Genomic DNA, 27,958 nt, shown 5'->3' with positions numbered 1-27,958 from the left:
GAGAGCTGTGAACAAATAAGTAAATAGACAAATTTTATTCTCATTTACCGTTTTCATGCTCTGCTTATTGGAGCTGAGGGACCTTAACAATATTTATGCCAGCTGCATTTCATTACGAGCTCTAATTTGTTTTTCGATTTCATGCTAGAATGTTTAGACTTTATGAATATCCTCCATGTAAATTCGTAAAAATGCTGGAAAAAATGTGATTTCCAAAATTACGCACGCGTACAAATTCCCTTGGCTGATAATCATTTTTCCCTACCATTTCTTCGTGAGATTAAAGCTTTGAAAATCTTTGCTCAAGATTGTAAAATTTTACGTAATCGTTGTGAAAAATCTGTATGCAATTCGAAAAACAGGTCGACTAAATATTCTCTTATTAAAATCATAATACCGTTAGTTTGGCAGTGAAATGTTATGCTTGTTAGATATGTCTTTGAAGGTACTGTGTTACTATTGCTTTATCGACTAGATTATATTTTGTTATGGAGGATAAAACCTTAGTACAAGTTCTTCCTTGATTACAGACTCGTTCACTGGTGTTCAAAACGACGGAGGAGAAATTCCCGAAATTCAAGATCCAAGTAGATAGCTCACCTAATGTTCGACAGTAGTTCACAAACTCTCTCCGTGTTAGGCACCATAAATAGCTTTTGCCTCAAGTTTATGAAGGTAGGTTTTAGCTTCTTATTTGTAAGTAATAAAAAAAAAAATACGAAGTCCCTTTACCTTGCTATACAGATGCATTCTAGTCCGTAGCATTTCCGTACAAATGAGAAATATTTCTTTCTTCTTTCTTTCTTGAGATCTTCAGCTTAAAGCCCTTGTGGACAGAGTTAACAGATTAGAATCCCAAGAGGGCTTCAAAGGGAAATCAGCCAGCAAAGAGAGACAAAAAGCGATAAATAAATAAATATGAGGAAAGAGAAAATAAAACCCTTACACGTGAAATTAAGATGTCAAAAGAGAGCAGGAATGAATTGCTCCTTGCTTAAATATTTGGAGATCAGAAGAGCTCACAACTGTACTAGGCTAACTATTCGACATTTTAGTTGTAGCCAATTTAACATTCCTAGCAAATTAAACTTGATGCTAGGGGTCGAAACTGCAGCAGCGGCCTGCCTAGTGTTTTGAGCATTATTATTATTATTATTATTATTATTATTATTATTATTATTATTATTATTATTATTATTATTATTATTATTATTATTATTATTATTATTATTATTATTATTATTATTATTATTATTATTATTATTATTATTAAAGTAGAACCAGACCACTGAGCTGACTTTCAGCTCTCATAGGGCTGGCCAAAAGCTAGGTCAGGTAAAGAAGAGTGCAGTGGCTGTTTGTCGTTGCAGTACGTTTTATGAAACAAACATAATGAACTCACTTTACGTCTATGCCACAAGTCCACATTAAAAGTGAGCAAAATAAACCTGAAGGACTAAGTAACTCTATCCAAGGATTTGATACAAGAGACAGCACCGGAGGACCACACTGAAGAACAGTACTTCAAACAACGAAAAAGAAAAAGGGTTAAAACACTTAGATATAATAGCTTCTTCTTGAAACATTCTGAAAGATTTCCTCAGCATACCAGCTTTTTGAGAAACAGAGGAAACAATTACGTATATGTTTCTGAAAAGTAAATTTCTTATCAAAATTTAAGACTCACTGAAATTTAAGACCGTACCTTTAAATGTAAATCAAAATGCATAGGCAAGATTGGTCTGGATAGACTATCTTACTTTGAGTTGGAGAAGGGTTTCGGATATCTCTTTTTCTGTTATTTCTTATTCATCTGAATTTTATGTTCATAAACTGCCCATTGTGTCTTATGTCCTTGGAGAGCTATTAGGAAGCTTCCTTTATGTTTGCTTATCTTGGCTGCGAGTTTGGAGAATCTCTGGTGTTTGTCCCTTACTTGCGAAGCATTTTTCAGTCTGACAGAAGGCCCAAAAGGCCCAGTTAACTAAGGTTTCTGCTTTTAGTGTGTCTCGAGACTGATCTGGGTAAGTCGACCAATGCTAATGGGCTAGCCATCATGTCGGTCTATACATTTACAAATCAAGCTGCATTCAAGCTTTCAAACAGCATTATAAAAGGAAAGACAATTGCATTTGGCACTCTAAGCTTCATTCTCATTTTCAGCATTGCCTCCACAGAGCTATTTCATAATACTGCTTCTCAATTGATCCCAAATCCTTTCACTGAGATTCCTCGCGGTCTTTGTCTGAGGAGATTATATAAAATGGACGGAGATTACCGCGGAGTAATACAATAAACAGACGTGAAATCCAAGCATCTTTTGCGCTAGATGCTCTTGCATTCAAGCACGGAGAGAAGGGAAGAGAAAAGGCTATTAAACGTTATGGATCCAATATATCTCAAAGATATTGTGGTTTAAAAAGGAGAGTAGTTAACCGGAAAGCCATTTCCAAACCTCCATGTTAAACTTATTCTGTCTTTCAGTGCTCCCCTGAAAATAGGAAAAGTTATATATCATGAAAGAGAGAGGAAGGGCGAGAAAGTGAAATAATCATATCATCCGTATTAATTGGCGTATTGATTGGGATGATTCCCTTTGTTAGTTTGTTATCTGAAGTAATTTCAGGACTTGGTGATTGTTTTTGAAAAAAGGGTAATTTTCGTTTAAGTTCGTGTTTTCTATTCTGTGAAAAAGTTCTACGACCGAATTTTTTATAGTGAAACAAGAATTAGATATCATGCTTCCAGGTAAGAACACGACGCAGAAAAAAAAACAAAAAAAACAGGAAGTAGAAGCACAAAAGCTACAGGGAAAATTGTTTTGTGTTACTCGGCACTCAACTGATAACACTATACCTTAGGTCAGTGGCAATTACGTCCTCACTTTTATGGAATTTCAGAAAAATAATAGCATTTTCGCCACCCCGTGTGATGTGAGTCACCAAATGGGCGAGGGCGTGAAATTTGTATCCCCTATACTCTGGCCTTTGTGTTGCAAAATCAACAAAATACTGCAATTTCTGGTGATAGAAATTCATTTCTTGTTATAATGTGGTTCGGATTCCACAATAAGCTGTAGGTCCCGTTGCTAAGTAACCAATTGGTTCTTAGCCACGTAAAATAAGTCTAATCCTTCGGGCCAGCACTAGGAGAGCTGTTAATCAGCTCAGTGGTCTGGTAAAACTAAGGTATACTTAACTTTTGGGGTTTAAATGTGTCTGAGCGCAGTACAGGAGAGAAATCTGGATGCTTTGGCACTGAATGAAACAAGGACGAAAGGGCAGCGTGTGCAGGAATTGGAAGACAAAGAATGATTGTGCCGGGGGTAACTGAAAGGTCTGCATTTGTAGTATCAGCCGACTCTTTGGTCAAGTGGAAGGTAAAAATGTATGAGTTGAATGACTGTTTAACCAAGTTGGTGGGGGACGAGAGAAACCGTTGTATTATTCACGGTTTTAAGTGAGAGATTATTTTTTATGGGAGAGGTCGAATCTATGCATTGTTGGGCCCGGAAATCATAGAAAGATATTTTGCTAGATGCAAATGCCAAGACAGAGTCAAAAGAAAAAAAAAAAAAAAATAGATGGTGCTGCCGGGAAACATGAAGTTATTGGAGTAGATGAGAAATAAGTCTTGTGGATAAATGCTTGGGAAGGTTCTTGGTTGCTGAAGTACATGGCTACAAAATAAGAATAAGTAGGAGTATACTTAGGAAGCAAAAACCAGCAAAGAAAATAGTTTCCTAGATGTATTGGTACAAGTTAAGTTAAGTATACCTTAGTTTTACCAGACCACTGAGCTGATTAACAGCCCTCCTAGGGCTGGCCCGAAGGATTAGACTTATTTTACGTGGCTAAGAACCAATTGGTTACCTAGCAACGGGACCTACAGCTTATTGTGGAATCCGAACCACATTATAACGAGAAATGAATTTCTACCACCAGAAATAAATTCCTCTAATTCTTTATTAGCCGGCCGGAGACTCGAAATCGGGCCTAGCGAGTGCTAGCCGACAACTCTACCGACTGGTACAGGGTAGCTGGGACAGTATATTGGTGGATGTAAGCTGGAAGAGGATTGGTTAGAGTATACCTGATTATTATTTGAGTTAAGCTAAACTTACTGCAGATAAAAGTTCCAATTGAAGAGAAAAAGAGTGCAATTGTGAATATCCGGAATATGTGTTTGGGTCTCCAGACACTGAGAAAAAGTTTGTGAACACGGAAGCAAAATTTGGTACCACAGAGGAGCCGATTCTGATAAAACTCATCATGGACTGCCAGCTCTCTAACACTGATATTCTTTGTAACACTTCCGTAGAAATAGACCAGAAATAGAAGCTATTGTACATCCCCATTATCGTATAATTGGATCTCTAGCGAAGTATAGCGCATTTTAGCTCTGCTAGGACTGACGGGATGACAGAACACATCGAAGGACTTGATAATTCTGTGTACTTATAAAAGAGTGAAGTAAAATATTTTTTGAGCAGCAGGTTCACGGTTTTTATCAAAGAGCTCTCCAAAGAGAGAGAGAGAGAGAGAGAGAGAGAGAGAGAGAGAGAGAGAGAGAGAGAGAGAGAGAGAGAGAGAGAGACTGACGTTACTAAGGCTATATAGGAAATTATTGATATTATGAACTTATAACACACAGGAATCAAATTAAAGTATGTTAAATAGTTTTTATTGTTTTCCAATCCTAGCAGTACACACACCCACAGAGAGAGAGAGAGAGAGAGAGAGAGAGAGAGAGAGAGAGAGAGAGAGAGAGAGCTGGAAATTCTTGAAAAAAGATGCTAAAACTGTGGTCCTTGAAAGCTCTTTGGATAAGAAAGATTACCTGCTCTGCGACGGAGGGGAAATGGAAGGCAGGATAAGAAGTCAATGTTAAAAGGAAAATAGCTGGTAGCCACAAATGCACTTATCGCTAGCCGCTTTAATCCCAAGCAAATCTTGTAGGAGACGCAATTCTGACGCAGGAGTCTCGTGTAATCTTGAAATGTCACGGAATGGAATGCTATTTATAACCAATTTGTAGAAAGATTAAAGTCAGCGTTTTTAGCTTTTTCAGTTTTTATAAAGCAAGAACCATAGTTGATTTGAGTCATGAGCTGCCGATTCAGAATTGTCGTTACATGCTGAATTAGGAAAACAGGTATAACATGAAAAACAGACTAGAGAATAAAACATGTTTCGTGCATTTGCCATCACAGAAAAAAATGCCGTAAACCACGGATGCTTTTCCAAATGACGGTAAGAAAATTGTGAAAAATTGAAAGTTTAAATATATCAACCAAATTTCACTTTACAAAATTCTGAAGTTAATATTTTCTCAACTGATGCGAAATGGATCAGCGGTTTTTGAGCTCACACGGAGAATATTATTTAAAAATCATAACATGATATGAAACGCAAAAGGACGAAAGCAAAAAATAAAAATATATGGAAAATTTGGTTTGTTTTATGCAGTGTCAAGGGCACCAGGCAAAATCGTGGATTCAGAGTGTTTTTTGCCAAAAATTTTAACCAGCAGTCGAGTGCTTTTTACTATTATTGTTCATGTAAATGCTACGTCTGATTATCTGGAAAACGGACTAATAGCATTTTGCATAACTGAAACCGAACTGACTCTATCAAAGAACAGACAGATTGGGAGCCATTTGAAGGAATGTTTGTGTAAATATATTTCATTACCATTCAACATCATGGATTCCTGGATTCGGCATGTTTCCAGTACAGGATGTTTCCATTGGCAGTACAATAGAGATGAGAATTGCACAGATTTCTGCGACGACCAAGTGTGTTATGCATTGGCATGGCCGGTGTAAGAGTTTTTTTGGTAGGATTTGCTTAACCTTTCATCTCTCGTCTTTTCTCTCTGTGAGTGATACATCTCTGTTAGGAGACTTGAGGAAATGCGTACTATATATTGCGTACATAGGGGGATATAGCTGTGAAACACTATATAAGAAACCTTGATAGTCACTTTTAGTCTTAAAATTCCAGAGTAATGGAGTTAGGTACAAGACAGTAAAATTTGAGTATGGAAAAGTTTATTTCATGAAATATACTATTTTCTCAAATTATCCGGTGACATGATTTTTTTTATGGTACAACGCATCTATGATACATTACAGTGCTTTAAGGCAAATTGCAGTGTTCTCACGAAGAGGTGTGCCACCTAGATAAAACTGTTAGTGAATAAAGATAAAACTATTAGTTAATAAGTCAAGCATTCATCTTGCGTACATTTTCTAGAAACTGACTAAAACCAAATTAAAAATATTATTACATCGATTTGATTTCTTGAACGGTTAACACGACAATCCACAAACAATTAGTTTTTAAATTCTTTGACGATCTCGATATTCTTATTTCTAGAAGACCCAGGAACGATATTAAGAAATGAATTTTCACATTTCATGATCATCCAAGGAACAATATGCACCTTCAGATATTTCTGGAAGAATTTTGTATATTTTTAGTTTTTATTTTGTAACTCATTCTAAATATTATGTAACCGAAGACCAGAGAGAGAGAGAGAGAGAGAGAGAGAGAGAGAGAGAGAGAGAGAGAGAGAGAGAGAGATGATATGATCAAAAGAGATAGGATTTTTGGGTTACTGAATCCTTCAAAAGAAGGCATCACGGCGACCCCATATAAAAATGGGAATAAGCTGGGAAGAAGAAGAAGAAGAAGAAGAAGAAGAGTTGAGTTAGAGGAGTGAGGCAGAAACAAAAGAGGACGATAATGGAGACGAAACCACAGACCCCAAATCCTTTCATTGAGATTCCTGGTGGTCTTTGTGTATAGAGTTTACCTGAAAGGGACGGAGACTAACACCAATATTCTTACAACAACAGACATGGAGTCCAAGTGTCTTTCATGCTCGATGTTCTCTTATTAAACAGAGAAAAGCCCTCTCATGATCTCGACTTTCTCATAAGACTAAAATAGAAGAACATAAATGTGTAGGTTACAGTCGGCCAGAGACAACTTCTCGACTTCGTTGTTGTGAAAAGATTTCCTGAAAGACTTTGCTTGTGGATAGGGACAGTAAAGTTTTTCGATGACATACTTGTTGAGGAAAGAGCATTGTAATCACTGTGGATAGAGAGAAGGAAGCTTTATATATATATATATATATATATATATATATATATATATATATATATATATATATATATATATATATATATATATATATATATATATATATATATATATATATATATATATATATATATATATATATATATATATATATATATATATTGTCACAGACACTGAGACAATTTTTTTCTTTTCACAAGCATTAAGCTGCAAATGTCGCTTAATATGAAATTCCTTCAACCTCGGAATAAACACCAAGGGTAAATTTATAATTGAGATAAGCTATCCATCACCAGGTGGACTCGAACCACCGAATGGTTGCGAACGACGACTTTTCAGTGACGCTGATCATGGGACTACCAAGAGAGGTGTAGGGTAATACTTACTCTGTCGTAGGTCTACATATGCCTGTCGCATTCAGGTTTTTGTACTTTGAGTCAATATCAACCCTCCTCCACCATGATAGCCGATTGGAATCAACTTGTACTTCTCGTGATTGTCCAATGGTCAGCGTCAATGGAAAATCATCGTTCCCCAACCATCCGTTGGTTCGCGTCCGACTAGTGACGGATCACTTATCATCACTTATATATTCCCCATCGGTGTTGATTCCGAGGTTGAGGGAATTTCATATTAAGCGACATTTATAGCTTAATGTTTGCGATTATATGTTTGTCTTTGTATAAATACAGATGAAAATCACAGAAAGGTCAACTAAACAGGCGTGCTCCGAGACCATATGCCTGCCAAGGATGAACAGTTTACGCCACAAAATGTCCTCCCTGTTATTTACCTGCAGTGGAATTTTTGTAAAAATCCACGCACAACTTTCTTTGTAATTCTGCTCACAAACAGACAAACGAGTCGTTACAAACATGGAAACCGAACCAAAAGATAGCACGCCTTGTCGAGGTTAATGAAGAAAGAATGCACCTCTGGTATAATGCCCCATTCCAGAATGAGAGAACAGGTTTCCACCTGTTAATCGTTCTTGTACCGAGCAGTCGCGTAGGCGACACGCGCGCCATTAAATAGATTACCAAACGAAGTCTCAACATGTGTGTCTGAAAGAAGTAATTCAGAGAGCAATAATGCAGACTAAAATACATTCTCGTTTATTCCTCTCTTTGGTGATATCCATGTAGACTTCATTTCATGAAAAGCGTCAAAACATGATCTCATTTCATGAGTGTAATGCGCACCCTTAACGCAAATCAGTAGAACTACGGAACTGGATATGTTATTGCATGAGATATAGTTTGTGGATATTTCCCATTGTGATAATTGCTTTTTATTGTAAGAAATATTATATAACGCGAGTATTGGGATAAATTCGTTCTTGATATGGCTGAGTGCTTAAAAATATGTATTGAAGGGGTTTTATAGGTGTAGAAATAAATGGTGACACGAATTCAGTGATAATACTAAGTATGGTTGAAAGCAAACATATTTTACAATGAAGTGTGACAACAGTATTTTTGCAGAATATTTGTATATATATATATATATATATATATATATATATATATATATATATATATATATATATATACATATATATATACTGTATATATATATATATATACATAGCCTATATATATACATACATGTATATATTACAAATATTTTGCAAACATACAATTGTCAAACTTCATTGTAAAATGAGTTTGTTTTAAATTATTCTTAGAATTTTATATATATATATATATATATATATATATATATATATATATATATATATATATATATATATATATATATATATATATATATATATATATATATATATATATATATTAAATATATATAATACATATATATATATAGAATCTACAGGCAACTTTTTACCAGTAAGTAATTATTGTAACCACAATGCCCGCTTGACTTTTCGATTTCTTCACACTATTTGAATCCTTCTACGGGCGCCAAAATTTCTTCATTTGTTTCTTCATTTCGATCTTAGGCTTTGTAGCGAGCAGCGTACCTAGGTGAGGAAATCGGGAAGTTTAGAGGGCATTGTGGTTACTACACTATTTGTAATGTTTGTTTATCTATGGCCTGTAATGGAAGATGCTTCCAGCAAAATCCTAATTTGATGTAGATGATAAATCTAAAAATACAGTGAATTTTATTTTGGGGGTTGACTGCAGTGTTGGTACACGAATTTGTAAAATAGAGGCTTCTTGGTGAACGAGAAGAAATAGCACCAAGATTCCATTGGTATCCATGAGACCACGTAAGTCTCTCGATGTTCTTGGCTCAGTTACTAGTTACTGGCTTAAGTTAATGAAGGTTAGTTTTATACACGCAGCGGCATTCCTACATCAAGTCACTTCAACAGGTACCCTGTGCTATCGTCTGTACGGTCTCAAGAGACAATTAGTTTGCAGATGCTGTTGATATTATAACCCGACAAGGGTTCATGCTTACTTGGACAAGTTTTAGACAAACTCGACATCTTTCATATATTCTTTTTCGACAAGGAACATCTGTGTTTGCCTGTGCCTCAAGAGACAGTGTGTGCTAATCACTGCTGAGCGTCAGCGTCCACATTATTTTGAGGTGTTATACTGTGTCGAAGATTGCAAAAAAAAAAAAAAAAAAAAAAACCTTTCTCCGTAATCATACCATAAAGTGATATTCCAACTTGTTTATTATTTAATTATATCCCAGGACTGACCATTTGTATACAATAATATCTTTCTTTACTTAGCTGTTCATATGATCAATTTTACTTTGGTTGTGCAGAGACCTTAATACCGTACTTTTCTTGTCATAGCCTAAAGCATTCGTAGATAAAGGAATTAAAAAAAAATTGCCGAGAGAGAGAGAGAGAGAGAGAGAGAGAGAGAGAGAGAGAGAGAGAGAGAGAGAGAGAGAGAGAGAGAGAGCATATGCTTTGAGCTGGAATCTCTATAACGAACAGTGAGGCAGAAGAAATGAAGAAACAAGTCGAAACTACAACTCTCAAATCCTTTTGCTAAAATTCTTCCTCGCATTTGTCTAAGGAGCAGATCTAGAATGGAGGAAAATGAATTCCAATTATTCTTGTAAACAGGAATGGAATTGTAGGTATTTTTAGCGCTAAATAAGAAAAAGAAAATCTGTCAACATTTTCATCAAGGCCACACGCTGTGATAAATGAGGGATAAATGAAAACTGACTTACTAGTAAAGAGAACCTTGTCAGACGCATCTATTTTAGCGTTTATGAAGTTGCTTTTATTAACTGTGTTTCTTTTTGAACATGAAAAATATATATATATCTTTAAGTAAAAAATATATATACTGCATATCTTTAAGATGAGAGAGAGAGAGAGAGAGAGAGAGAGAGAGAGAGAGAGAGAGAGAGAGAGAGAGAGAGAGAGAGAGAATTATTTCCCCTTTCACTTTAATTAGCGTTAAGGAAGCATCAGGTGTTTAGACGAATCCAGTTATAAAGAATTTCTTTGTAATTCTGAAAACTGAGGGAAAAAGTAAACGGATAAAAGGGAAGGAAAATAAATTACTCAGAATATCTTATTTCTGTCGCTATCTGACAGCTGTATCTTTCTCTTTGATTTCCGTAAGAGGTTACGCGAATTTCTTCAAGTTCATGGTTGGTATATAAAATAATACGGTTCTTCCTTTTAACTACAGTAAATGTGCGTGGCTTGGGAGTCATTGTCCTTCAGCTGTAGAGAATAAAGTTCCACAGTCATTTTGTTGTTAAAAGTATGGTAATAGATTTAGGGATCTTTCGAAAGAGAAAGTCATCTCTCACCATGAGACGACCTCTGTAAGTCGTTTAATGTAATAAATTATCGTTGCGTTTTTTTTTTTTATCATCCCATCTCGGAAGACGTGGTCACATCGTTGTGAGAGTTTCTCATATTCACTCTTCAGCCTTACCAAGTTAATGTGGTTACGTTAAAAGGATCATCAAATATTCAGTGAGGACGGACTGTTGAGGATATGTTTGGTGTGTGTGTTTGTGAGTGTATGTGTGTGTATTCATTTCCTAGTGCCCTTTATTCTGTTTACATTGGGAAAAGTCATTAAATCTGAATAATTCTGACTTCGCCGTTATAAATCCTCCGAGCCATTAGGAGAAACCTGGTGTGAATTTAAAACCATTTTTAAAAGCAGCTACGCGAGATGGATCTGAATAATAAACGTTCATAACTTGGAATGTAATTTCACTCCCGAACAAGAAGATTTCACGTCAGGCCGCGCACAAGATTTCCCACAAGTACTGTTTTACAACCGAGCGAATGGCTCCCTCGTGGACACCGCGCAATGCACTCCTGCGGAAATTATTGCCAGCCATTGAGCAGAATAACAAACATGACCTGTACACGAAATGCTTGTCAGTGCGCCAAAATATATTATATGATCGTGGGTTTAAGGGATGTTGCCGACTAGATATCAAACAGTATATATATATATATATATATATATATATATATATATATATATATATATATATATATATATATATATATATATATATATATATATATATATATATATATATATATATATATATATATATATATATATATATATATATATATATATATATATATATATATATAAACATACTTTCCTATTACAGAGGGCTGTTCTAAAGTAAAAGGTTTTAACCTTCTTCTTCTCAGTCTTTTGGAAGGAAATTGCTGCTCTTTACCCTATCTGTGACCCATCACAATTGATGAACACCAGTTACTTAAATTGCTGAGAAAACCATCTGAAATAAAGTCATTTTTTGAGGACACGTACCTGTATTTTATGTCATCATCTGGACTCTTTTGAAGAGGAAAAACTGTTGTCAAGTATGTTTTTGTTTCAAAACTACTCTCCTGTTTTTCTCTGAACCGCTCCCCCCCCCCCCCCGCGACAACCTAAGAGAACAAGGTATTCGTTTTTTAACACTTTGGGATGCAGAACAAAAGCCTAATGGCGTTATTTAGTCAAGGCTCGATAACAAATAAAATGAAAGAAGAAATGAGCTTGTGTTGGAACTCTAAAGGTGCAGCGCATTGCATATTGCCCTCAGAGTTTCTAAAGAGTATCCAGTACTTGTGGCAAAACTGAAGCCTCATGTTTGATGTCTTGCAGCCAAAATCAGCACCTTTGTTTTTCGCTCGGGAAGGAATGGAGAAATGTGCCCCAAGTGCCTAACTGGCAGCTATATTTACAAAATAATAACTTAGTTTTAGCTTGAAGTTGGCATTCGTGATCTTTTCTGGCATTGTCTTGACTCTTGCTGCCAGCGTTTGATTTACCCAAGTCTTCCCTTTACTGGTCACAAAGGTGAAGACGCCCATGTTTGTCATCTTGCTGCCCTCGATTTTCATCTTTCTTTGAGCTTAATAATGGCCTGCCAAATACATCCCCAAACGACGACAATATAACTTACATCAGTGCGAAAGAATAGGATTAACTTGTAATGGAATTGCTCTTTGAGCGTTACAAAATTAAGGTAATTTGCGAAACGGCTAGTATTGAATATATTACTTGGTTAGTTCACATCGATGCTCCCTGAAATGATAAAAAATGCCTTTTTACGGCATCAGACAATTAGGTCCCGTGCATCAACAGGCACTTTTCGGTTCCCTTATTAGTCTTGCAGCATCACAAAATGCCGACGAAATCGTCCTTGTGTCAGCGGCTTTAGGCTAGGCTTAGAGCAAGTAGCGTTCATTGTTGCAGCCCAGAATCTGAAGCCTAGCAATCGCCCGATAGGCGTAAAGCTCGAACTGAAAATTTAAAGACACAATGCACTACAATTTTCACTTGAAGGAAGAAAAACGGCTGCGTGCAGTATCCAGTGATTCTGCCCGTGTGACAACATACGCAGCTCTTGGCGTCACTAAAGCCAGGAAACAGCGCAAGATACCGAATGAAATTGCATGTGTGACAGAGTCTTAAAGTATCGATGAATCGGCCTCTTAAAAGCTGCAGTTGTATAGTTAAGGAAAATTAATTTACAGTGAAAGATCATAAACTTGGCAGTAGCAGGAACGACGGTTACCAAGCCGTTTTATCTGGGGATTAAAGATTTTTGCGTTGTAAATGCATAAATTTTTCAATTTCTCTTCTTCGATTTTCAAGAGACATGACTCACTGTTGTGGCCAGTGTTATAGTTTTAACCAAGAAACTGGGCTGACTCTTAGTCTTCTAATAATAGTAAGGAGGAAAGAAATATAAGGGGGTATTATTTTGCTTCACGCAGTAATGCTTGAATTTCATTTTTGCGATGCATGAACTTGAAAAGCATGGTTGTATGGTCACCACCCTTGAGTAAGACAGCTAATGCGTCCTTTGAGGAGCTACAAATGTTACTGAAATAAAAAAAAAAGGAAAATGAGACGACAAAACGTAGATTAAGACGATAATGAACGAAAAACCGTATCTCACAAATAAAGATTTTCAGAACTTAATTCATTGCTTAACTGAGCGATTTGTCAATAAAATGCGTTATTGCAAGTACCAGAGTCCCTCTTTCTTTCCCTTTCTTCTGGAGAATAAACCCTTCTAGCATTTGCGTTTATGGAAATCCTACAAATCCTGCAATGTCGCGAGATCCTAAAATCTGATATGGAAGTCTGTCTCCAAATAAGACTATTGCTTTAAGGCTGTTTGGCTCCTCGCTACCGAAGGCTTAATGCCAATCAGCCTTAGTGCTGGGGTTTTAATACCGCCAAGTGGTAGGAACTATAAGAGGTTTGTGGGGCTTACAAACCCCTCCCCTAACCAGGATCTAATTTTCAGAAGCTCTCTCTCTTATGTTTAACTCTCTCTCTCTCTCTGCGGTAGAAGGGAGGAAACGATTTCCGATGGCTGGAACGAAGGCAGTTGTCATAATATTTACTGTCGCTGTGACATCGAGAATTGACACCTCCAATTTCTCTTGAAGAAGATGACTCTGGACCGCCAGATTGGATATATAAAGGTGAGTCAAGGTTATGTTTAATACATATCACAGTTATTGTCTGAATTTTGATAAATTGTCTAAATATATATATATACATATATATATATATATATATATATATATATATATATATATATATATATATATATATATATATATATATATATATATATATATATATACATACATACATACGTACATACATACATATATATGTATATATGCACACAAGCATTCATATACACGAGTTAGGGTAGAAGAGACTCTTTAGTCTTGGCAGGCAACTCTAACAGGAGAAGGACACTCCGAAATCAAACCAGCGGGTGGAAGGGACCCTTCAGCCTTGGTAGGAATGAAATGGAATACAGAATTTTGTCCAAAGGCCAAGCTCTGGGACCTTTGGGGTCATTCCGCACTGAAAGGGAAATCGAGAGCAGAAAGGTTTTAAAGGTGTAACAAGAGGAAAGCTTCTCCGTTGCACGGAGCTACAGTAAAGGAAATGAAAGGGGTTGCAGCTAGTGGCCGAAAGGACACTACAAAGAACCTTAAATAATGCCTACAGTGCACCGCATGAGGTGCGCTGGTTGCACTACCCTCCTACGGGGTTCAGCCTCGGTAGGCAACCCTTCTAAGAGAAGGTTTTTCTGAATCAAACCTTGTTCTCCAACCTCGGTCTGTGCCACAGCCATTGTACCGTGGCCTTCCATTGTCTTGGGTTTGAGTTTCCCTTGCTTGAAGGTACAATCAAGCATTTTTCCTCTTTTTGTTCACTCTCCTCTTTTTCGAAAAGTGTGTAGGACAGGCTGATGAGAAAGCAAAAGTGGCTCAGTGGATTCTCAGTAATGTGCCTTCTTATTCACCTAATCTTTTTCTTCTGAGCTCTTTATAATTTTCAAATCCATCCTGACTGTCCTCCCCAGTTGTTGTGGCAAACCTGGAGGGTTTCTCATCAGCCTTATATGGTGTGCCAGCGCCACCTTATCGACCAATTGCTTCCGGCGTTTTTTCAACGACATATGATTAGGTTTATTTATACTTTCAGTGTGATTTTTGTAAATAATGTAAATACTGTCTTTGTTGATTGCATTATTATTGTTTATTGTTCTCTTGATTTTTATTATATTGCTGTTGTTATGAGTTTATTTATTAGTTTTGTTACTAATTTTATGTTGTTAATTTTAAATCTTTCGGGAGACATTGAGCTGGACACTGGGCCTGCTACTTATTACAGTAAGAAAAATTACAGAATACTTTACTCAAATATTCGGGCCTTAAGGTCACATTTTCTTAATCTCCAGAGTTGTGCTCGTAACTACGATTAGACGTTTTTATCTGGAACACTTGTAAATAGTAACAGGTCAAAGGATGCGTTTTTAATCCCGGTGTTTGATGGCCCTGATTTTGTTTGTCGTTGTAACATCCAACATACGCAAGGTATGGCTGTATACACTAAGTCCGAACGACATTTATATCGCCAGAAAACTTCGAGTGTAGTTGCCATGACATTCTGTGTTTTAAGATTTTCAGTAAGTGCTACAATGTATACGTATTTGCTGTTTACCAAAATCCAAATATCGACGATTCTGTATATGAATGTCACTTGAGAGAGGATTAGTATGGGTCATTCACAGGATTCAAAAGCTTCATTCGCTATTTGTCGAGACTGCAATGCAAAGCACAGCGAGTGGCTTAATTCAAATTCCACAGACCAACATGGCCTGTGTGATCTTGAGTTCTGTGTATCCTCCGATTTTGTCCAGCTAATTGAGGAATCCGTGCATATTTCAGGTAATAGATTAGGCCTCATATTCACAGATGTTCCAGCTATTGTGAAGTCCAAGGTCTGAAGCTTTAACTATTCTAGGTGTAACTTTTGACTCGCATCTTACTTTTGAAGAAACATCCAATGAAAGTGTCAACAAATGCCGCACAGAAGTTAGGTATTGTACGAAAGGCCTCACATACTTATAACTGATTAAATCAATGCAACCTGTTTTTGGTAATTTTCCCTTCATTTAATTGCTTCTGTTTCCTAATATTAACAGTTATGACTTGGTCGACGGATGGTCTCTTGTTTGACACTATTTCATAAGTTGCATATTAACAGAGTTCTTTCACCTTCACAATTGATCCCTGATCACATTTTCCTGCCGAGAACAACCAGATTTGCTGAACAGCAGCACCAATATGCAGTAAATGTGCCTTGCTGTAGAACTTCTCAGTTCCAGAGGTCCTTTATTCCTCTCGCCATTGGACTTTGCAATAGGTCTCCGTGAAGATGTCGTGCAATTGGAACTTCAAAAATTCAAGCGAAGATGCAATGCATTACTACCCTAATACTATTTTCCTTGCTTTTTAATACATTTTTATCTATTTAATAATTTTTTTTCTTTTTTAATAAGTGAGATCTTTTCTTTTTCCCTTTACCTCCTCTTACTTCTTAATGAACAGCATACTCTTTGGAAGCTTGAATTTCAAGGCAATGGCCCCTGTGGGTTTTGTTCCATATGAATAGGTTTCATCTTCTGAATAATATGATATATATATATATATATATATATATATATATATATATATATATATATATATATATATATATATATATATATATATATATATATATATATATATATATATATATATATATATATATATATATATATATATATATGCATATGAATTTGTTTGTGCAAGCAGGAGTGCATGTACAGTATATATAAACATTAAAGTGACTACATATATGTATTTAGGCAGGAACATGCAAACACACTCATATTTTATATTTGAGATAAAGCTACGTAAAAAAATTGAGCAATATCGTTGGATATAACTGTATAGATTTGGTGCATGAAATTCATAATAAAATATGTTCAATAGTTTCCACGTCTTTGCACCCAATAACACCTCGGGAAGAGAGAGAGAGAGAGAGAGAGAGAGAGAGAGAGAGAGAGAGAGAGAGAGAGAGAGAGAGAGAGATGAAAAATGTTAAAACCGAAGTCTCCAAAAAAGCTTTTTGGAAAAGGAAGATTGCCTGCTCAGCCGAGGAGAGGAACGAAAAGAGGGATAAGAATTCAATGAAGAAAAATGTTTGGAAGTCACAAATGCACTTATCTCTTCCCGTCTTAATCCCAGACAAATCTTGCCGGAGAGGCGACCCTGACAATGAGACCTCAGAGTCACTCTCTGGAGATCGGGAAAGGTACCGAGTGCATTTGAACAAGGACCAACAGTACCCAGTGACTAAGTAGGACCAGTTTTTAAACATGGCGCATGGGGAAATTGCTTGAAAACATGCAAAACAAAACGTGAACAAACAAAAGAACGAAAGGAAGCAGAAATACAAAAAATAAAGAAAATAAGAACTTTGCTTTGCTTCAAGCAGTCATAATGAACCGCCAACAAATTTTTTCTGCGATGCAAGAACTTTGTGAATGTGAGTTTTGACGAACATGAAATCTGAAATCAAAATATCTTTCACCATTTCTGTTCACGGTTCTGTACATTTTTGAAGATTGTATCGACGTCAGTTACCATAACGAAATCAAGAAGACTACCTATATACAACTGCAAAGAGCACGAGAAACTCACCCTAAAGTACGTCTCTAAAGATTTTTTTCGAGTTCTCCCATTATGTGAACCGTGGAAGTGGGTTTGCGTCTGGGGAAACTTGTTTCTTTTGAGGTTCATTTCTTCATTCATTGTGAGACCGGGATAGATGTCTTATAAACTCTTTGGGAATGAAAAGTAGATTGCTTTTAATAAGGATTTCATGTGACTAAAGATTACTCTATTTTCTTTTCACTTCAACGTTCTTTATCATTATTGTGTGGTTTCTCTTCGCGAGGTTGTACTCACTATAAATGCATGCATACTGAACAGATTAATTCCTATAACGTGAGATAGTGAAGTGTGAAAAGGGGAAAACTATTTTAATACAGTAATGCATACATACCATTATTATTATTAGTTGATTTAGCCTACTTAAGCCTCCACTGGAAAAAATCATCATATATATTAAAAGTCAGGAACCAACTACAAAATAACACCACAGCTAACATCGTCCTAGATTCTAAAAATTCGTTATATGACAGAATCAGTTCTAAAATCAAACCTTGGTAAAAATTCCAACCAAATAACATTCTTGCATTTAACACATCCTAATAAATGTAAACTGAAGACAGAAAGACGAGAAATAAATGAAACTGTCTGAATATATCATGAAACAGATATCATCCTTAAGGAACCAAAACTTGCTCGCCGGGAACTCCGGATGCAAAATAATTACCCTCTTGGTTGAAAGTGAAACATTTTCTTAAGGTCCCACAAATAGGATGTTCAGCCATCATGTGCCGTACAGTCTAAGGCCATAGCAGTCATAACAAAATGGCCGAGTTTGACTTTCCTTTAATTAGCCATGTCATATTTGTGTGACTAAACCTCGGTCGGCGATGGGCATGTCAACATGCTCCAATGAGAGGCGAATGGTCCATTTCCACCTCTTTCTGGATATAATCTACCTGACTCTTCAAAATGGTATTCTATACATCTTTTATGAAATTTTAAATACTTACGACAGTGTCTTTAAATGACAAAAATCCTTCTCGACATGCTGTTTGACGGCAGCTCGTCAGAACCATAATCATTTCTTACCACAAGTATTTTGTCATAATACCAACTCTAAAATCTGCATTGTCAGTGCACACTTTGAATTAAACTTCTGTAAATGCTGCAGTGTAATCCCAGATTCGATAGAAAGTGTAAAATACTCTTGTGATGGACTAAAATTACTTTTAACAATAGTTATTGCGCATAAATTTTAGCAGTAAAACACAAGGACATAGGAATAAAAAAAAGAAACTCAGTGCCTGCATTAATTTGGTTCTAGCTGTCTTAATAGTGACAAAGTTCTCTTTCACAAAATGTACCTAAAAGTAATGCTCATAACGTACATCATACATTTTTATCTGGGTTAAATGATTTTCAATTCATTGGTTATATGACTGCAAATGCTGAATTACCGAATATGTAAACCCCATTGTAGCGTTGTTGTTTAAACTGGATGTTATTCTGTTAAAATATTCTTATAGTTCTGTCAAAATTCGTATTGCCTTAAAAGATAATGAGCGCAGTCCATAATTTATGTAAGAAAATTTTGTCTAAGGAGCTTACTCCAGATGGAAATAATTCAAACGAAATATTTCAATAGACAGATATGGAATCCTTTCATGTTTTATACCAGATGCTCCAATATCAAACCACGGAATAAAGTAGTGCAGAAATCTCTGATTAGAATTATGGCTTTCATCTCTCTTGTGGAAATGAAGATCAGAAAATAACTGATCAAGAAGGTAACTTTCTCATTACCAAATTTGTAGAAATAATTTTCTCATAATATGTTTTAAAAAGGTGTGGAGTAATGAATCACAGATTAGAGAGAGAGAGAGAGAGAGAGAGAGAGAGAGAGAGAGAGAGAGAGAGAGAGAGAGAGAGAGAGAGAGAGAAGGAATGCGCTGTTCAATGATTCCCCCATCCGAATTAATTATCGTAAAAGGACGCATCAGGTGGTTTCCTTTTCCAATTTTGATGAAATTCTTTGTTTTTCGGGAAGCTAATTCCAGCAGTAAATCAGCTCATAGAAGGTACAAAAGTAATGAATGAGAAAGAAAATAAAACAAACTTTCTTTCTCTGTCTCTGTCTGACTGTTTGTCTGTCCTTCTGTCTTATACACGCACGCACACACACACACACACACACTTACATACACACATAGGCTTTAAAATTTTATTACCAGCCGTGAGTGTCGAGGGTTCCCGTGAATGCAGCTTGCTCATTCGTTACGAGACTATTCGTCTTCTGTCTTTAAAGATATATATATATATATATATATATATATATATATATATATATATATATATATATATATATATATATATATATATATATATATATATATATATATATATATATATATATATATATATATATATATATATATATATATATATATATATATATAGATAGATATGTTGAAATAATATATATATATATATATATATATATATATATATATATATATATATATATATTTATAAATAATATATGTATATGAATTCTCTCTCTCTCTCTCTCTCTCTCTCTCTCTCTCTCTCTGCCTGTTTTTACTTGCACCTTTTCACTGACACAAGAGTGGCACAAGATGGGGATGAAATTGAAGAGTGATTGTATGTTATCCTCCATACTGTTTAAGAATGTAAAATTGCATGAATATTCTTTCAAGTTTAAATCTTTATTTCTGTTTCCTGTATACAAGCGCGTGAATACACATACACACACACACACCCATACTTTACGATATGGGAAAAGAGTGAGTAACTGGGAAACGGAACGTATTGATCACAAATATTGACGAAAGTACCTACCACCCTTTTGATGCAGATTTCCCAGAAACCTCTCTCTCTCTCTCTCTCTCTCTCTCTCTCTCTCTCTCTCTCTCTCTCTCTCTCTCTCTCCCCCGATGCCAGAATCTTTCCTTCTTCCAGCTTCTGTACCGCCACCATCCTCCTCGAAACTATAATTATCGGGACCCTCGATGTCTGATTCGAGTGTTGGCAGAGGAAGAACCTCTTTGGATTCTTATTAACCTTTCGGTCGCGAAGAAGAAATGGAGAAGAGGGGGAAAGGGAAAAGAATAAATCGATGGAAAGGAAAAAGAAAGCGAATAAAAATAAAGTGAAAGAGGAAAAATTCATGATGATAGGGTAGAGAATAAACAAATAAAAAGGAAAGATATAATCATATATATATGTATATATATATATGTGTGTGTGTGTGTGTGTGTCCAATGTACCACCAATGAACTCGTGCTTGAGAATATCATAAAATCCACGTAAGAAGGTGATTGAAAACCGGGACACTTGTAAATGTAGAATAAATTACGAAAGTACTCGTTCAGAGTCTTGGTTTTCACTCACCTTCTTATGTGGATTTTATAATATATATATATATATATATATATATATATATATATATATATATATATATATATATATATATATATATATATACACACACACATATACATACATTCATACATCCATCCTGTATGCATCGTATATTTTACACGAAGGAGACAGGACAAACAAAAACGAAAAAACGCTTTGGAATATTGTAATTAGCTAAATGCAAATAAGAGTATACAATTACTGTGCTAATATCATCTTGATATGAACAAAAAGAGATATAAAATCAAAATAAAAGGAAAACAGATATTGGAATGGTTTATTCTGATAGAATCTCTAAAATGTAAATGGCTTCCAGTGATGAAGTGCTGGAACCATGAAGGGAACACCAGGATTAAAACGTTCCAGCGACAAAGACCAATGGATGGAAAATAGGTGTAATAGCGAGAGAAGAGTGTATGATAACTAACTCCCGAATTGTATCGAGTGAAAATTGCTTGTTTTGATGTCGTCTTGGATATGTACACAGAGTTAAAACTGATTAAAACAGATAGAGATAATATCAATAGCTATAAAATTGAAAGAAAACTAAATGAAAAATGAATGTGGAAATGTGAATACCTAATATGGTCTTAAGATTATGAATGAAAAAGCGACGCAGACAGATGAAACTTATCACGGAATAGAAGACAAAAGATTCGGTGTGTGTGTCTCTCGCTTCCCCCGAACGTCGTTCACGAGACTCTTCTTTCTTCTTCCATCTGGGCGCAGTGGGAAGCAAAGTACTTTTCCGATACCATCCGAACAGGATTCCACCTTTGATTATTCCTCCTTTGAATATTTTCGGGAATTCTTCCCGGGAATTTGTTTGTGGTGTCGCGTTTGCATTCATGGGATGTATTTTCGTTCCAAAGAGTTTTCCGGCATTTTCTCTCTCTCTCTCTCTCTCTCTCTCTCTCTCTCTCTCTCTCTCTCTCTCTCTCTCTCTCTCCTGTTTCTCGCATTTGTTTATTTATTGTTGATGTTTGGGCTTTCTTTGTTTTGGTGATGTGGGACAAAAAAGGCTCTAAATGTGCGTTATTCCGATTCTCTCTTCCACGTCCACCGATTTTCATTCAGAAATTAATAGTATGTGTTGGATACAGTCTTTAGTAGAAAGATTAATTTCTTTACCGGCCAGAAAAGCGTGATAATGTAACTTTCTGAGTAAGGATTACCTTAATTAAGAAAATATAAAATTTTATTTACCGGAATTGCTGCCAGAATTCCTAGAACTGCCAGCTTTCCTGAAATTCTTGTCAAATTGACTCAAGTTCGTTCTTTTCAAAAATAATTCTGGATCTTTTCTACATAGTGACCCCCAAGGGTTTTCGGGGGTCGTTATCTAGGACTAAAATTTCTTGGGGGTCATTATCTTTATGATATTTACAGTCTTTTGTTTATGTTTTTACGGTGAACACGCCGCAAAGTTGGATACATAGCGGGTTAAAACCCTTGGGGGTCACTATCTAGGAAAAATCCAAAATTCTAAGTTGACGTTGTGCTTTCAGTATGTATGTGAAGTCCCAGAGAACGACATTAAAATTCAGAACATGAACATAAGAGTCCTAAATTCAGTGGGATAAGTATCTCGATGACTTAACAAATAAATTTCTGTAAATAGATTTCTACGGTTTCTGGTGACTTCTGGGGCTAGAGGGACATTGAGACGCGGCTTAAGTCTGGAGCTCTTTACAAGAATTTGAGAGAATACTTAGCTGTAAATGACCTTTAGACAATTAGATTTTAAAAGGATATCTTAGATTTATGGAAGATGTCGAGCTTTCTGAGGCCTAGGTATGACATGGGTTTCTTTTAGGAGTCCTTAAGGAGCTTTGTGTTTGTGGGAACATAGACGTCTGCAGATTTTGTGGTTGAAAATAAGCATAGGAAGTTTATAGGCCTGGAGCATTACGTAGATATCTGGGAGTCTCAGGAAGCAAAATGGGAAAGAAAACTCATCAAGCCTATTGAAGTAATATGCTCCTGGTGAGTGAAGTCGTAGGAATGTGTGTGTGCTTGTGAGGACAGTTCTTATGGAGAACCCTTTAAATGTGAAAGAACTCCGGAGTTCTTTGCTTAAAAGATAGTATTCTGAATTTGACTACAGTACCTTAAAAATATGTTAAATTTTGTTAGTATCAGTATTACTGGTGAATCGGTACATATATGCCTTATTTCTCTGCCGCACACAGACAGACGGCAGTTATTAGTATAATAACCGGCGATTATATTACTCTTCAATGTTTACAATCACTCTGGTAAATCTCAAGTAACAATGAAAACCAAAAATGATTTCTCCGTGTTGAATTTTCATTGGCCGGAGAGCATTTTTATGACCAAACTTTACATGTTGATTTCTTACTCGACGTTTTATATCCTCGATACTGAGAAACGAAAACTGTTGAAGATCCTATAAATTCTCTCGCAAAACTGGGTAGTAAAATCCAGAGGGAAATCAGAGAGAGAGAACGAACGAGAGCCGAAAAAATCGAGTAGAGGAAAGAAAATGAATCTCTAAGCCGTTTTTGCCTAGAGTGAAAATTTGGCTGTCGTTCCCGCACCTAATATATTTTTATGACTCAAGTTTCGCACTTCCAGTAACCGCACAGTCAAGGATACTGTCTCACTGTACACTGGTGGACTTTTTGCGTCGCTCGAAGATCAACGAGGAAAGAGGAGGAGGAGGAGGAGGAGTTTCATTCGGATGAGGAACAGCAGGAGTAGTAAGAGGGAACTAAAATGCGATGAGGAGTAGCGAGGAAAAGCTGAAAAGTACAGACAGCAAGGGGAGGGACATTGAGAAGGGAGGAGGAGGAGGGTTTTCATTCAGATGAGGAACAGCAGGAGGAGTAATAAGAGGGAACTAAAATGCAATGAGGAGTAGCGAGAAAAAGCTGAAAAGTACATACAGTAAGGGGAGGAATATTGAGAAGGGAGGAGGAGGAGAAGGAGGAAGAGGAGGAGGAGGAGGAGGAGGAGTTTCATTCAGATGAGGAACAGCAGGAGGAGTAACAGGGAACTAAAATGTGATGAAGAGTAGCGAGAAAAAGCTGAAAACTGCAGATAGTAAGGGGAGGAACATTGAAAAGGGGGGAGGAGGAGGAGGAGGAAGACTTTCAAAAGGACGGGAGAAGCAAGAGTAAGCTAAAAGTGGGATAAAGAGTAGCTTGAATAAGCTGAAGAGTGAAAATAAATGTGAAGGGAGACTGGTAAAAACGAATGACGAAAGGCTGAACAAGGCAAAGAGAAAAGGAAAAATTCAAACAAAAGCAAGGGAGGAATATTAAAGCACTCTTACTGTGGAAGGGTAAGAGGTATTGTGAAATATTGTCAATGCTGAGGAAAGCCGGAAAGAAGGAAACTGATAAAAAAGGGGAAACTGTTTAAGGGATAAGATATAATTAGAGGGGAGATAAAGAGTACAAAAAAATAAGCGCATCAGAGGAATTAATTATTAAGATGAGTGCGAAATAAAACAAGGAAAAGGAAAAAATAATAAAAAACATAGTTAAGGAAATGACTAAGATTAAAGACATAAACATAAATGAGAGAGAGAGAGAGAGAGAACAATGAGTGACAACCTTAAAGAATGAAAAGAAAGAGCGATAGAAGAATAACGATAATTGAAGAGACGACGAGCAGTGAGCGAAAAAATGAGGTCCGTAACTTTTGCTTAGGCGATGCAACTTTTGACAACTGAATTACTCTCCTGTTTTGTGGCCGAGGCAAGACCACCGCTAGTCAATTTAAGTTTCACGAGTCATTTCTTACCCTGAATTGTGCGAGGCTCTCTGATAGTGGGCAATTATCTTTCCAGGTCGATTTATTTCGTTTATATTCACACTGTTCTCCCATCTTGTATTTTTTTCTGGTTTCCATCAGTTTTTTATTGTTTGTATTATCTTTCTTTACACACACACACACACACACACACATATTATATATATATATATATATATATATATATATATATATATATATATATATTTATATATATATATTATATATATATATATATATATATATATATATATATATATATATATATATATATATATATATATATATATATATATATATATATATATATACATACACACACACACACACACACACACATATATATATATATATATATATATATATATATATATATATATATATGCGTGTGAGTGTGTGTGTGTACGTGAACGTATAAAACTAAGTTTAGAGAGAAGGGTAGAAGGAATATATACTATAACTAAGAGGTTTCACACGTCATGGTAATTCAAGACAGGCATAAACAAATATATATACTGTATGTGTATATACTGCATATATATGTGTGTGTGTGTGTGTGTGTGTGTGTGTGTGTGTGTATGGAACTAATCAACACACGAGCACATGATTCACAAAAATAAATTTCTGATTCATATTGGGATCGAACCCAGGTCTCTCTGTGTGGGTCAGTTGGTAGCTCCCGTGCCTTTCATTTGAGAGACCTAAGTTCATTCCTGATGTGAGTCAGAATTTTATATACATATGCTTATTTATTCACACACAATTATTTGTTATATAGAGATTCACAAAGATATAGAAACCTCCTGAGAGAGGAAGGATCTTGGTTAAACTGTCATCTGTCTGTTCCTTCGTAATTGCAAGCAGAAAATTATAAGTATTGTATAACGACTTATTCACACACACACAAACACACACACACAAAGCTGAAATATGCATGAGACATCATATAATTTTTAACATTAATTAGCACAATTTTATCTCTTTAACGTTTGATTAACTGTAGTTTTCTGGACAATTTATTACGGTCTGGTTAATCTAATTGACTGCCCAGTGGATTTTGTCAATCCGGAGCACAGGAGTTGAAATGAATCGTGGATTTTTCCCCTGTAATATAAGATAATGAACTCGATCAGTAAATTGACAATATTTGCTATAAAACTCAGAGTAATTTTGAAATTCTGTAAGGATAGAGAGAAAAATAGACGGATGGAAAATATCATTTAGACACTGGAAAATTACTATTCCCCTATACCGTGTTTAAATATTCACTCTCTGTTTTTGTACATAGCCACATAAATGAGTACAATAGTGAAAATAAAAAAATAAACCAGGTTTGAGGAAATTATATTTTACTAGGGTTTTCTCCAAAGCAGCAAAATTCTGTCCGGAGAGATAATGTCAATCTTTCATAAGGGTGCAAAGACCTCCTATTCGCAATAGAGGAATGGCCTTTTTTGAAGTCATTTTCAGGCCGGGGTTAATGGCGTTCTCCGTATCAAGGCCGCATTTTCTAAATGGCACCAAAAAATTTTGGCCTCTGCGGCTCTGAGACCCAAGGTCGCAATTTCGGCAACACGAGCATGCATACACACTTACATACATACACACACCTTCCGGAGTTACGATTTTAGGGGATTATGGTACGAAAAGGTTTCCTCTCTGGTAAATGGCTCCTCGTTCATGATGGCTCCTTATTGTCCAGGAGGCAAGGAATAAAACTTGCGATGCAATTTACTGTCTCGGGCACCAGGGATAATTGAACGCCTATGCTTTTACTTTATCATAACTATATTTGCTCTCTCTCTCTCTCTCTCTCTCTCTCTCTCTCTCTCTCTCTCTCTTCCTTCTTCATTTCGATTCTACACTTTTATCTTTAATTTCATGCGTTTAATTCTGATCTTGAATGTATTTTTTGTGTTCTGTAATGTAAATCTTCTATATATTATTTCGTCGTTTAATTTGCTAAATTTAAAACAAAAATTTATTTATTTTTCTACCAGCTTTTGAGTATCTCTTTCTCTCTCTCTCCCTCCTTTCCTGTTTATCGTTTTATCTTTTGGTCCCTTCTCCATAGTCCCCGATATCTCTCTCTCTCTCTCTGCAGCTCACCCAGGATCCCAGTTCTGGTTTTCGGATATTAGAGAATATCTCCTGAGCTTTACTTTGGCATTGACAAAAATATGTTGTCGCAAGCCATCACACGGAACATAAAATGTGTCTTGGAAAGTTTTTTCCCCCCGTTTTTTGTCCTTCGGGATTAATCTTCCTGACTCTTAATTAAGTCGGGGGCCACAAAGTGAGGAGAAATATCTGACCTTAAGAATAAGAGGACGCAAGGGTCGTTTTACTCTGCGCATGAAATGTTGGAATAGTGAGTTCACGGTGTTCAGGGGCAAATGAAGGAATTCCTGGTTTGATCGTTGTCACTGCTTGTAAATGCTGCGTAAGAAGTTCGATCATATCTATATACACACATATATATTGTGTGTGAGGGGTTGAGTGGCTAGACATTTGCCTCATCAGAAAAAGATTCGGGTGTCTGTGCCCATTTTTCCTCCAGACCAAAGTTCCCTCGGGGGAAATTTAGACTAGACTAAATTTCCCATGGGAGCATTCCGGCACTGGTCTATACTTCCTCCCATCAGCCTAGAATTTCCCTTCCCTTTTCTACACTAACCAACCACTAACTATTAAACCCAACCCTGACAAGAGACTGATGACCTCCGTACTGGTTCCACATGAAACGTTCACGGTACGAGAAAATTAATATCCTTAAAATGGGAAGAACTTTACCATTACATAATCACGTAAGAACTTCAAATGAGTCAATTTAATGCTCAGAACATCTTTTTGCCAGACACCAATTTGGCAAATAATTTCACAGGGTCATGGCGCAATTGCAGCAGCTTACGATGCCCAGGTGTTTAAATGAAAGCCTGGTATGCACCTCTGGGATGTGAAAGAACCAACAGTGTCGAGACCTTTAAAGCCTGAAAGTAGACTGCAATTTACAACCAGACTGGTCATCTCTTAGCCAATGATTTATAGTATGAAAAGTATACAGGAGAAATGTCTAATATAAATCCGTTCAAAATGAACTAGAAGACGAAGCGCTTCACCAATAAAAAAAAAAAATCATTCGGCG

At 36.1% G+C, this 27,958-nt stretch overlaps 1 long non-coding RNA gene across 3 annotated transcripts in view; it reads left to right on the top strand.

The window, feature by feature from the left end:
• The window catches only part of LOC136825055 (uncharacterized), a 123,307-nt gene that overhangs the window by 80,794 nt on the left and 14,555 nt on the right, over positions 1-27,958 (top strand). For all 3 annotated transcript variants that reach the window (XR_010849235.1, XR_010849236.1, XR_010849234.1), the window contains one exon: positions 531-675. This is a non-coding gene — a long non-coding RNA (uncharacterized lncRNA). The remainder of the gene's footprint in view (positions 1-530; positions 676-27,958) is intronic.

This window comes from Macrobrachium rosenbergii, chromosome 36 (genome assembly GCF_040412425.1).
Source record: "Macrobrachium rosenbergii isolate ZJJX-2024 chromosome 36, ASM4041242v1, whole genome shotgun sequence".
Taxonomy (NCBI): Eukaryota; Metazoa; Arthropoda; class Malacostraca; order Decapoda; family Palaemonidae; genus Macrobrachium; species Macrobrachium rosenbergii.
Note: the sequence above shows the minus strand (reverse complement) of the source record. Positions and strands in the feature narration are given on the sequence as shown.